Below are 11,859 nucleotides of genomic sequence, written 5' to 3'. Positions count from 1 at the left end.
TGGACAAGGAAAGTGGAACGAGTGGCTCAGAGAGAAGTAAGGATGGGAGAAGGGGCAGGAGAGATTTGAAGCAGGAGAGATACTCTGCCCACCACTGCTGGCGTCGAAGATGGAGGAACAGAACCACGACCCAATCAATGCAGACAGCTTCCAGAAGCTGGGAAGGACCCTCAGCTGACAGCCATCAAGGAAATGGGGACCTGAAAGGAACTAAATTCTACCAACAGCCTGAGATAGTGAGGAAATGGATTCTCCCCTAGAGCTCCCAGGACGGACACAGCCGACCCCGTGATTTTAGTCCAGTGAGATCTGAACCCGGCTTCCAACATACAGAACCGTAAGGTAACAAGTTTGTGTATTTTAAACTGCTAAGTTTGTGCTAATGTGTTACAAAAGAAGTAGAAACTGTAGATTATGGATGTTTCAATACGATGAGCAAAAAATGGGTGATTTGCTCAAAGACATCTGCATAATTGGCAATCTGTCTAACAGAGCCAAACTCCTACATCATAACATAAAGAAAATTAATTTTACATGAATTATAGAGCTAAGTATAAAAATAAAGGCATGAGAAAATATAGACAATAAAGTGTCCAAAAATACAGGAAAATATTTTACCCTAAGAGTAAAAGAGGCTTTCTTAAGGAAAACAGAAACCTAGAAATTATAAAGGAAAATACTAAAGGATTTAACAACCCAAAAAAGTGAAATTTCCGAATGACAAAAGATACTTCAAGAAAGTTCAGAGAAAATACGATTGAAAGAAAATACATGCAACATTTAAGTCAGGTGGAATGCCAGCAAGTCAGGACAAACCAATAAAAAAGTCTTATGCTCAACCCCAAGCACTAGAAATAAATGCAAAATAAGATGGTCACCTTCTCTCAGAAATGCAAAATAATGAAAAATAATATTCTATCCATCATATTGAGGAAAAGGTAAAAAATTCTGATACTGGCAAGGATGGGGGGGGAGGGACCACCACTTTCACACATTTACTGATGGAAGTATAAATTGCTACAGCCTTTTAGGAAAACAACCTGGTGGTATCTTTAAAATTTTAAATATGTATACCTTACATTTAGGTATCTATCCTCTAGAAATAAATGTATCTAAATTCTAAGGATATACATACAGGGATGTTTTCTGCTTTGGAAGACCTGAAAATAACCATCCATAACACATAAATATTAATAAATTGCGATACTTCCTTATTGTGAAGAATTAAGTAGTTTTTACAAATGAGACGTACCTACCTGTGTGTCCTATAGAGACCTATAATATTCCATAATGTCCAAGATAATAAAAGTGGAGGTGGGGGGAAGGGTTGGAGGAAGGGAAACACATAGAACAATGTATTACAGTTTAATCCCATTCTTTTACCTTTTTCGGAGGTGTAGGGGAGGAAGACTTTTTCTTCTGGGTTCTTTAGCTGGTTGGATCGTTAAACTGACACAAGGCAGATTAACAGGAGAAAAACAGATTTCATTTCATATACATGGGAACTCATACAAAAATACGAGACTCAAAGTAAGTGACCAAAGCAGGCAGCTTTATACCTTTTAGACAAGGAAACAATAAATTTGTGAAGAATTGACAAGACAAAGGTGTTTGGGCTTGGGGTAGCAAATTAGTGAAGTAACAAGGTTTGTTTATACAGCCTTCGGGGCCCTAAATTCCCTGTCTGTGGTGATAAGGAGGCCTTCCACCCTCCTGGTACAGAAGGGACACCTTTCACATGAGAGATTTATTTCCTACTTTCAGCGGAACAAAAGAAGTCAGTGTCCTTCTTGCACTGACTGTTTCTTAACTATTAATTCAGAATAATCAATATGCCCAAGTGGCATATTTTGGGGTGCAAGTTTTCAAAGAATAAGAAAATACTAATTTTAAGCTGTTGTGTATTGAATACTAGTGGACCCAAATTTTAAGGAAATTAAATAATCAAAACATTCAATTTAAAATAGAAATAAATTGGCAAGGGATAGCTCTTCATGGAATAAAATGATTCGCCACAGAAGAATTTTTTTTTTAAATAAGCTTTTCGGTTAAATTTAAAGTGACATTAAATCTTTTATATTCAAGGATCTCTTCTGCCCCCGCCCTTTGAACACGGTGGGAGACTTCCATGGTTCTGGGAACCTGAGGTCTTAAACTCTGTCCCTTGTGTGACCAGGACCTTAGCTGGTGACCCTGGCCCTACAAAGCAAGTTGCAAGAGCAAAAAGCCCGGGAAAGAGTGCAGGTGGGTTGCTCCACAATAAGGTCCTGCACCTACCTCAGGTGCTAGGAGGCGTGGATGATGTAACGCTACTTAGGTCAGCTGGCAGGGAAGCCAGGGAAGGATTTCAAACAAAAATCAAGCAGAGCCAGGGAATGGTGGAAGGCTCCCAGGGAAGACAGAAGATAGGAGACTGGAGCAGAGCAGCTACTTCTCACCGGAGTTCACCTCCCCCCAGGGCAAACAATGTGTGTTGGCCCTGACATTTCTTCATGTACTTCTCCTCCAAGACTGAGTCTAGCCCAGGGATTCAGTGCCAGTGAAACAACTTACCCATTTTTTTTGTCCTTCAGTCTCATGGCATGGATCTCAGATTTAAACTCTTTTAATCAGTCTTTGAATGTTTTGCTTTTCTCCAAATAGTCTAGCCTACTGTAAACCACAGAAGGGCAAACGAGCAGGGCAGCGTACTCGTTTTTGGAGCCACCCATTTTATATCATTTTCCATTTGCCATCATGGCTCAGCCTAGGTGTATGTATATCACTGAGATACAAGTTTTTCCAAGAAAAAGTACCCTTACTACATGCAGTGTCTAATATGCTCCATTATTTTCTATTTTACTACTATTCTTTTTTCCTTTTTTATCGTTCTTCGCGCCCGCCACGACCTGCAGTATGAAAACCGTTGTTCTGTGTGTCATCATCCCAGATCACACAGTCGTTTGGGAAGGATTATGGTTTTGCCATTGTTCTTTTGCTTCAGAAGCTAAGGATCCTTCCCTCCCGCCATCTGGTTGACACAGAGGGAGACGTGGAGTCCTCAGCTGCACACCTGGACCCTCACTCCAGCTGTGCTCCAGGACTCAAATCCAGGCCCTTTTACACCAGACCTACTCAACAATCAAACCACGTGGTTAGTGTTCTTGACCCTTCCTGCCTTGAGTCCCAAGACATCAGAGGACAACTCCTAACAGATCCACTGATGACCAATGACTTTTGCAAAGCTCTGCCTCTGTCTTTCAGTCTCCAAAGAGAGCCTCTTCAGGTCCGTACTTCCCAAATCCACCTTCACAGATCCCTTTTCAAATGCAAAGTCTTCACCATCATTTGGAGTTGAAAGCTGTTGAGTTTTTGTACAAGGACTGAAAGAGATAATCAAAGAACAACAGCAAAAAAAAAAAAAAGAATTCTAGTTCAGAAAACAGTGGAACTTTGCCTATATTCATTCTTCTTTCTTTCCCTCTGAGCATTTTTGGGGGAGCTTTATAAATTCGGTTGTTCTATAAACAATAGAAGGAAGGATGTGGAGTATAGAGTCAGAAAACCCTGACTTTAATCCGAGCTCTTCCAGTTAACAGCTGTGTGACCTCTGACAAATCACTTCACCTCTCTGAGCCTTTATTTCCTCATCAGTAAAATGGAGCTGATAATGGATGCAAAGCCTAAACCCATCCCAGAGCACATACACAATAAATTGTTGTTAACACTATTTCAGAGAAGTTTGCTGATACATGTTCATGGCCACAGAACAAGCTGTTGGCTGAGCAAGAAGACGTTGCTTTCCTCATGGGCAGGACATAGCACCAGGGCCCAAGGTCTAACATGGGCTTTCTCACCTTTAAAATGGAGAAAATACCCTCACCTTTAAAATATTCTCACCTTGAAAAGGGAACCCTCCTACGTTGTTGGTGGGAATGTAAATTGGTGCAGCCACTATAGAGAACAGTATGGAGGTTCCTTAAAAAACTAAAAATAGGGTTACCATATGATCCTGCTTATATCTGGAGAAAACTATAATTGGCAAAGATACATGCACCACAGTGTTCATAGCAGCACTATATACAATAGCCAAGGCATGAAGCAACCTAAATGTCCATCAACAGATGAATGGATAAAAAAGATGTGGTACGTATATACAATGGAATATTACTCAGCCATAAAAAAGAATGAAATAATGCCATTTGCAGCAACCTGGATGGACCTAGAGATGATCATACTAAGTGAAGTAAGTCAGAGAAAGACAAATATCGTATGTGGAATCTAAACAAATTATACAAATGGACTTATTTACGAAACAGAAACAGACTCACAGATATAGAAAACAAACTTATGTGACGTCCCTTGTGGTCCAGTGGGTAAGACTCTGCACTCCCAAGGCAGGGGGCCTGGGTTTGATCCCTGGTCGGGGAACTAGATCCCGCATGCATGCTGCAACTAAGAGTTCACATGCCGCAACTAAAAGATCCCACATGCCACAACGAAGATCCCAGGTGCCACAACTAAGACCTGGTGCAGCCTAAATAAATAAATATTTTTTTAAAAAAAGAAAGAAACAGACTTATGGTTACCAAAGGGGAAGTGGGGGGATAAATTAGGAATTTGGCATTAGAAGATACTGCTGTATAAGAAATAGATAAACAAGGTCCTACTGTATAGCACAGGGAAGTATAGTCAATATCCTGTAACAAACCATAATGGAAAAGAATATATGTATGTAGGGAATTCCCTGGAGGTCTGCGCTTTCACTGCCCGGGTTCAATCCCTGGTTGGGGAACTAAGATCCCACAAGCTGTGTGGCTCGGCCAAAAAAAAAAAAAAAAAAAAGTATATATATATATGAATCACTTTGCTCTACACTAGAAATTAACACAACATTGTAAATCAACTATACTTCAATAAAAAATTAAATATCTTCACCTTTAAAATGGAGAAAATACCCAATCTGTCTCACAGGGTGAGGTTTAAGTGACACCATTACCTAACAGGATGTCAAAATCTGACTCAGTGTCTCCAAAATTGCTCTTGAGAGCAATAGGTGACAAGAACTCTCTATTCTAAAGAGAAATGCCCAGAAGCCTAGACATCCACACAGGACCCTATCCACATAGGTGATGCTAAATAGAGGATAAAAGCTAGAAAGACTTGAAGAGCTTTGAGGTGTGTCCTGTGGAGCTTGTAAATTTCATTTTCTTATCAACAGAAAACTAAGCCATTTTACAGCACAGCATCTGAATTAACAAGCACTTTTGGGTCAAAGTGATCTTATTCAGAGTTTCCTTTTACTTTAAAGATGATTCACTTCTTAAAGGGAGACCCATATTTCTGATCTCATATTTTCCTTTTTAAAACAGAGGTCCTGTATCATTCTGTTTCTGCATGGTCACACTATGTTACTTTTGGCCAAAATTTATTACCAGGCAGTTAGAAGAAGGGAAGTATCTTTTTTTTTAATTGAAGTATAGTTGATTTACAATGTTGTATTAGTTTTTGCTGTACAGCAAAGTGACTCAATTAACATATATATATAAATTCTTTTTTATATCCTTTTCCATTATGGTTTATCTCAGGACATTGAATATAGTTCCCTGTGTTATACAGTAGGATCTTGTTGTTTATCCATTCTATATATAATAGTTTACATCTACTAACTCCAAACTCCCAGCCCATCCCTCCCTACCCCACCTCCCCTTGGCAACCACAATTCTGTTCTCTATGTCTGCGAGTCTGTTCTGTTTCATATATAGGTTCATTTGTGTCATATTTTAGATTCCACATATAAGTGATATCATGTGGTATTTTCTTTCTCTTTCTGACTTACTTCACTTAGTACGATAATCTCTAGGTCCATCCATGTTGCTGCAAATGGCATTATTTCATTCTTTTTTATGGCTGAGTAGTATTCCATTGTATATATGTACCACATCTTCTTTATCCATTCATCTGTCAGTGGACATTTAGGTTGTTTCCATGTTTTGGCTATTGTGAATAGTGCTGCTATGAACACAGGGGTGCATGTATCTTTTTGAATTAAAGTTTTGTCTGGATATATATGCCGAGGCGTGGGATTGCTGGATCATATGGTAATTCTGTTTTTAGTTTTCTGAGGAACCTCCAAACTGTTTTCCATAGTGGCTGCACCAACTTACATTTCCACCAACAGTGTAGGAGCGTTCGAAAAAGGGAAGCCTCTTTGAAGTAAGTTACTATGTTAAATTAGATTTCTGAATAGGGAGATATTTAACATTTCAGAACACATTTCGGTTTTTAAAATTAGTCCTTCTCCTTCAGGAATAGCCAGCAGATGGTGCAGAAACAAAGTGTAGTGCAAAACACAGATTTTTTTTTAAAGAGAATTAATTCACTTTATTCTGAGCCTTTATTTCCTTAGCCTGTTTTCATTTGCTGCATCTCAATGGAGTCCACTTTCCTCCTCCTCATAAATCGATCGTGATTTCCAATACACACTTGTAAAATCTGTGAAATGCAGAGTATGCAGCTACTCACCTATTACCCAATCGTCTGCCTCATGACATCTAGCACCCCATGTTTACTTCCTGCACCTCTCTCAAAGGCCATGGTGTGGGGCAGAGAGGCAGGCAGGGCTGACAGGTAATTTGCCATTTCTCTTTACTTCATACCGTAACACCTGCAAAGAGCTCATGGGTCTCTTACATTCTTTTTTTTTAAATTTTTTATTGATGTACAGTTGATTTACAATGTTGTGTTAATTACTGCTGTACAGCAACGTGATTCAGTTATACATTCTTTTTCATATTCTTTTCCATTATGGTTTATCACAGGATATTGAATATAGATAATTCCATGTGCTATATAGCAAGACTTTTTTTTTCTTGGCCATGCCATGCAGCTTGTGGGATCTTAGTTCCCCAACCAGGGATTGAACCTGGGCCCTCAGCAGTGAGAGTGTGGAGTCCTAACCACTGGATCGCCAGGGAATTCCAGTAAGACATTGTTGTTTATCCATTCTATATATACAAGTTTGCATCTGCTAATCCCAAACTCCCAATCCACCCCTCTCCCCACCCCCTCCCCCTTGGCATTAAATGTCTTTATAGGAAATATTTCCCTTTTTAAAGGACCAACGAATATCAAATGACAGACTTCTCTCTGACTTCTTTATTATTTTACAAATTCATTGCCGAAGTTCCATTTTCTGATTCCAGCTCCCTTCAATAAGAATTAAGTCCTTTTCCAAGGTTTGCAAATGATACTAAGTGTACCCAAAGCTCTTCAGAGAAACTATTCTGAGCAATTTCTTTGCGAAATTGTGCCCAAACAAAACAACAAATACAGCTAAATTTTCCCTGCATGTTTTGGCAATTCAGTACTTTCCGTTAGTACAAAGCAAATAGTAATTGTGTGTCTTGAGTGTTTTTCAGATATCATTTCATTTCCCTGACTGTCTACAAAGTACTCCTGTTTTTATACATCCTTCACAGATGAAGAATGTGAAGTTAAATAAGGGTCTGGGGGCAGGATTCCATTTCAGGGTCCAGAATTTAGTATAAATGTCTGCCTTAGGATATTAGTATTTTATTTTTAGGACCCTCATTCAGTAAGTGAAGCAGCAGACATGGGCTGACCAACCAGTTCATTCACCCTCATTTGTGAAGATACAAAATTTTAACTTCAGCTTTTTTGTGAAGTGGTTTAATAGTGTTGATCTTAAAAAAGCAAAAGAGCCACTTATTTTACCAGCAAGATTATGCCAGCCACTTTGGCCAATTATCAAGGTCCCTGGGCATTCCAAGCTTGATTCCCTGGAGGTTGAAGGAAACCACCTCACTGATATTTCTGGAAAGAACGCTGCTATCAAAGGAACCAACAACGAAACCTCTGCCATGTGTTTGGTCAGGCTGTCCTCTTGCTCTTTGTACATCCTCTGCTAGACCAGCCTCTGCTTCCCCTACACCCTACTTGCTCCCAGCCCCAGCTAGTGATTGCTAATCCTTAGGCCAGAATGGCTCCACCTGCTAGTTTATTAAAGGGAAACATCTGCCCTCATGATGGTCATTAACATGGGGGTCTGTGAGGGACGTGCCCCAGCTGTTCTCCGTAGTGGCTGCACCAATTTACATTCCCTGGCAAGAGTATGGCATCTAATAATTCCTGGACATAAGGGCCATTTTAAATTTGGTCCCCACTGGAAGTGAGGAAGCCTCACTCTTTCCATAGCGTTCCAAAGTCATAAGCTACTCCAAAGGCATATCTACTGTCTGTAGAGATATTTACAGCTTTACTCTCGGCCAAAACGCAGGCCCAAGCAAGAGCGTACAGTTCAGCCTATTGGGCTGATGTAGCCGAGGACAAAGGTGCTGCCTTGATGGCTTCAAAAGAGTTACAAGAGCATACCCAGCATAATACTTACCATGTTCACCTTTTAAATAAGAACCATCGGTAAACCCACAAAAAGTCAGTGTTATCCAAAAGGAGTTTCCTATAAGTCATCACGGGGGTCAGGAGGTGATCTGTCAGAGTCAGTCATAAGGAATATTGTCCATAGAGGAGGGAAGAAGAGTGGCAGTGTTAAGATTATTACAGCGAGAAAGAGCTGTTAGCAAAAGATTTCACAGGCCAAGGGCAGGGGGATTTATCAAGCTTTTCCAATTTCAAAAATAGCCAGCTAGCCCGAGCTTAGTTTTGAGTTTGGGGAAGTTCAGGATGCCATGAAACCTATTTGGATCTAAATGTAGCCCTTGTTTTGAGATCAGGTGCCCCAGCTATGAAATCTGAGTTTGAACAAACTGCAATTTTCCCTTGGAGACTTTGTGTCCCTTTAAGGCTAAAAATTTTAACAGGTAAATGCTGTCCTGCAAAGAGGCCTGAGAAGGGAAGCAGAGAAGCAAGTTGTTTACCTGTTGAAATAAACTAGAGGATCCAGGTAACTTTATATCATCCAAAGGGTCATTGGATTCACCTTGTAGGCTATTTTAGTTGCTACTGAAATAGCATATAAAACGTTGACTGGCTTAAACTGGTTTTGCTTTCTTAGAACAGGTTGGTGATTAATCAGACCTGAAGTTGTTTTATAGAGATGGCACTGTGCATGTGCAAGATGGGAACCCATGTCTCCAGGATGAGCCCAGAACCAAATATCTTCAGTCTATGGAACTCAAAGAATAGAAATGTTGCCACCAGAGGGCTTTAAGAAGGGAGAGGTCCTAAAATAAGGAAAATCTGGCTTCCAGCAGCCTAAGCACCTTGATTATCACATATGTACTGATTTGAGGCTATCCAGTCAACTTCTGCCAAGTTTGAAATTCCCCTAACCCCCTAACCCGGGATCAAGGAGACAGATTTGAGCCCTGCCTTCTATCTGCTTGCCGATCAACCTCACAATAAAGCTCTTTCTTTTTCAAAAGCCGGTGCCATGGAATTGACTTCTATGCATGTCTGGCAGCAAGCCCTTGCTTGGTAACACTACTGTCAAATTCTAGAATTAGCTCCCCTTTTGGGGAGGAAGAAATTCCAGACAATATTTCTTTAAGAAATCTCCACCTAATAAATGAGTAGGGGTGGAGGAACAAAGGGGAAAAGTGTATCTCTTAGAGGAACTAAACAAAAGAGAAGAAGTTTAGAGATAGGAACATGTTAAATTTATTAGAGATCCCCACTATTTGAACCGTTTTAATGCTCCCAGGCAAGGGATGTGAATAACAGTGGGATTGAGCACTGAGAGGGTAGCTCTGGTATCAATAAGGATGGAGAGAGATTCATCCCACTGCAAACTGGTTAAGAGGAAGGATTGGGGAAAGCCCAGAGTCCCATTACTGGGAATTAGGAGGGAACATGGTTTCCCATTCTATCCTGGTCCTTTTAACTAGAAGGGAAAGATCCCAGTTCAGCCCATTAATAAACAGTTGAAGGCTACCCAAGTGCAATCAACATCCATAGAAAGGCCAGAATTTTCCTTAAAAATAATTGGGAACTGGCTATAATAATCATGGACAGGCTCATTGGGTGTCTGGGTGCAAGGCTGAATCTTATTTCAATCAGTAGGTTTTGGGAAAGCCAGGTGAAGTCATTTAAGTTTGCCCGAGCCTGATCATATATCAAGGCAGGGGGTTGAGCTTTCATTTGCAGTGCGAGAGATTTCTCAGGACTATCCCAATGCGCTGTTTTCATCCAATCTTGGGCTTGGCTTTCACCAACAAGCATGTGAGCTCCATGGTATAAGTCTGAGAAACCTGGTCGGTAAGTCTGAACAGCTACATTAAATTCCTCGGCAAATATATGGGGGATCCTTAGTTCTACTCCAGGAAAATCTTTGTGGCTTGTAGTTCAGCCTTAGTCCAGGGGGCGGGGGCATTGAAAATGAGGGGCTTAGCATTAGAATCTTCAGAGGGTCTGATTTTAATGCGACAGGTTCTAATGGGTTCAGATGAGGAAGAAGTAGGGAGAGGTTTGGAGAAAAAACAAAGTTCAGTGAGAGAATTCGAATGAGGAAGAGGAGGGTATGAAGGAGGTGGGGTTGGAGACAAAGAGGACGCGGGGAAGGGGAAAAAGAAGCTTCAAGGGTTTTTTTGTCTTCAATTGTTTGTTCACATTGATTAATTTAGAAATGGTATTTTGTAAAGAGGCAATTTTAGTATTCCGAATATGCTTAGAAGCCTCAAGGTACCAGTTGAAACAGGCGTTTGAAACAGGCGTCCCGTTCAGTTTGTTGTATTTTAGAGCCTTTGTCTTCTAATTTGGTTCTAAGAGAAGCAAGTTTGGGGAGATCAAAAGTTCCCCATAATGGCAATTGGAGTTCTAAATTGTTTTTGGTTAGGCTGGTCCAATTAGTTTAAAATGTGTGTAAGTTTTTTTGGGTTTTTTCCTTTTGTTTTTTGGTTTGGTTTGGTTTTTTATTGAAGTATAGTTGATTTACAATGTTTCAGGTGTACAGCAAAGTAATTCAGTATATATATACATATATATAATATGTGTGTGTATATATACTTTTTCCAATTCTTTTCCATTATAGGTTATTACAAGATATTGACTATAGTTCCCTGTGCTATACAGTATGTCCTTGTTGTTTATCTATATTATATATAATTGTGCGTATCTGTTAGTCCCAAACTCCTAATTTACCCCTCCCCCAGCCCCTTTTCCCTTCGGTAACCATAAGTTTTCCATTTCTGTGAATCTGTTCTGTTTTGTCAATAAGTTCATTTGTATTATTTTTTTACATTCCACATATAAGTGATATTTTTTTAAAGGTGTATAATTTTTTAAACATAAAACCTGCTGGAGTCCCAGAAGAAGGACCCTCCTGAGAAAATTTAGCAGATTGGGATTCCATTACTCAAAACCAGAGGTTCAAAAAACAAACGAGGGACTTCCCTGGTGGCGCAGTGGTTAAGAATCCACCTGCCAATGCAGAGGACACGGGTTTGAACCCTGGTCCAGGAAGATCCCACATGCTGCGGAGCAACTAAGCCTGTGCGCCACAACTACTGAACCTGCACTCTAAAGCCCGCGTGCCGCAACTACTGAAGCCCGCACAGCTAGAGCCCGTGCTCCGCAACAGAAGAAGCCACTGCAATGAGAAGCCTGCGCACCACAGCAAAGAGTAGCCCCCGCTCCCCGCCCACTCTCAGCAACGAAGACCCAACGCGGCCAAAAATAAATAAGTCAATAATTTTTTTTCCTAAGTTTTAAAAAAAACAAACAAGCACTCACCAGAAAGGATAAAACCTTTAAACAGATCCCAAATAAAGCCGGAGCTCAGCTGAAAGGAGGGAGCTCCCATCTGAGAGGATACTTACTGAAAGGAAAAAGACAACTCACAGAAGCACAGGGAGGAAAGGGCCTGAGTGAGCACGTCATGTGGTTACAGGGTTCGTTAATTTC

The 11,859-nt window shown here is 40.4% G+C and overlaps 1 long non-coding RNA gene across 1 annotated transcript; it reads left to right on the top strand.

The window, feature by feature from the left end:
- Positions 1–2,250: 2,250 nt before the first annotated feature.
- On the top strand, positions 2,251–9,382 carry LOC309646278. Its single transcript, XR_014255239.1, has 2 exons — positions 2,251–4,225; positions 9,019–9,382. It is a non-coding gene; the product is annotated as an uncharacterized lncRNA (long non-coding RNA).
- Positions 9,383–11,859: the final 2,477 nt, after the last annotated feature.

The sequence above is a fragment of the Balaenoptera physalus genome (assembly GCF_965194825.1).
Source record: "Balaenoptera physalus genome assembly, chromosome: 16".
NCBI classification, from domain to species: domain Eukaryota; kingdom Metazoa; phylum Chordata; class Mammalia; order Artiodactyla; family Balaenopteridae; genus Balaenoptera; species Balaenoptera physalus.
The sequence above is the reverse complement of the archived record's forward strand: the minus strand, read 5'-3'. Positions and strand labels throughout refer to the sequence as shown.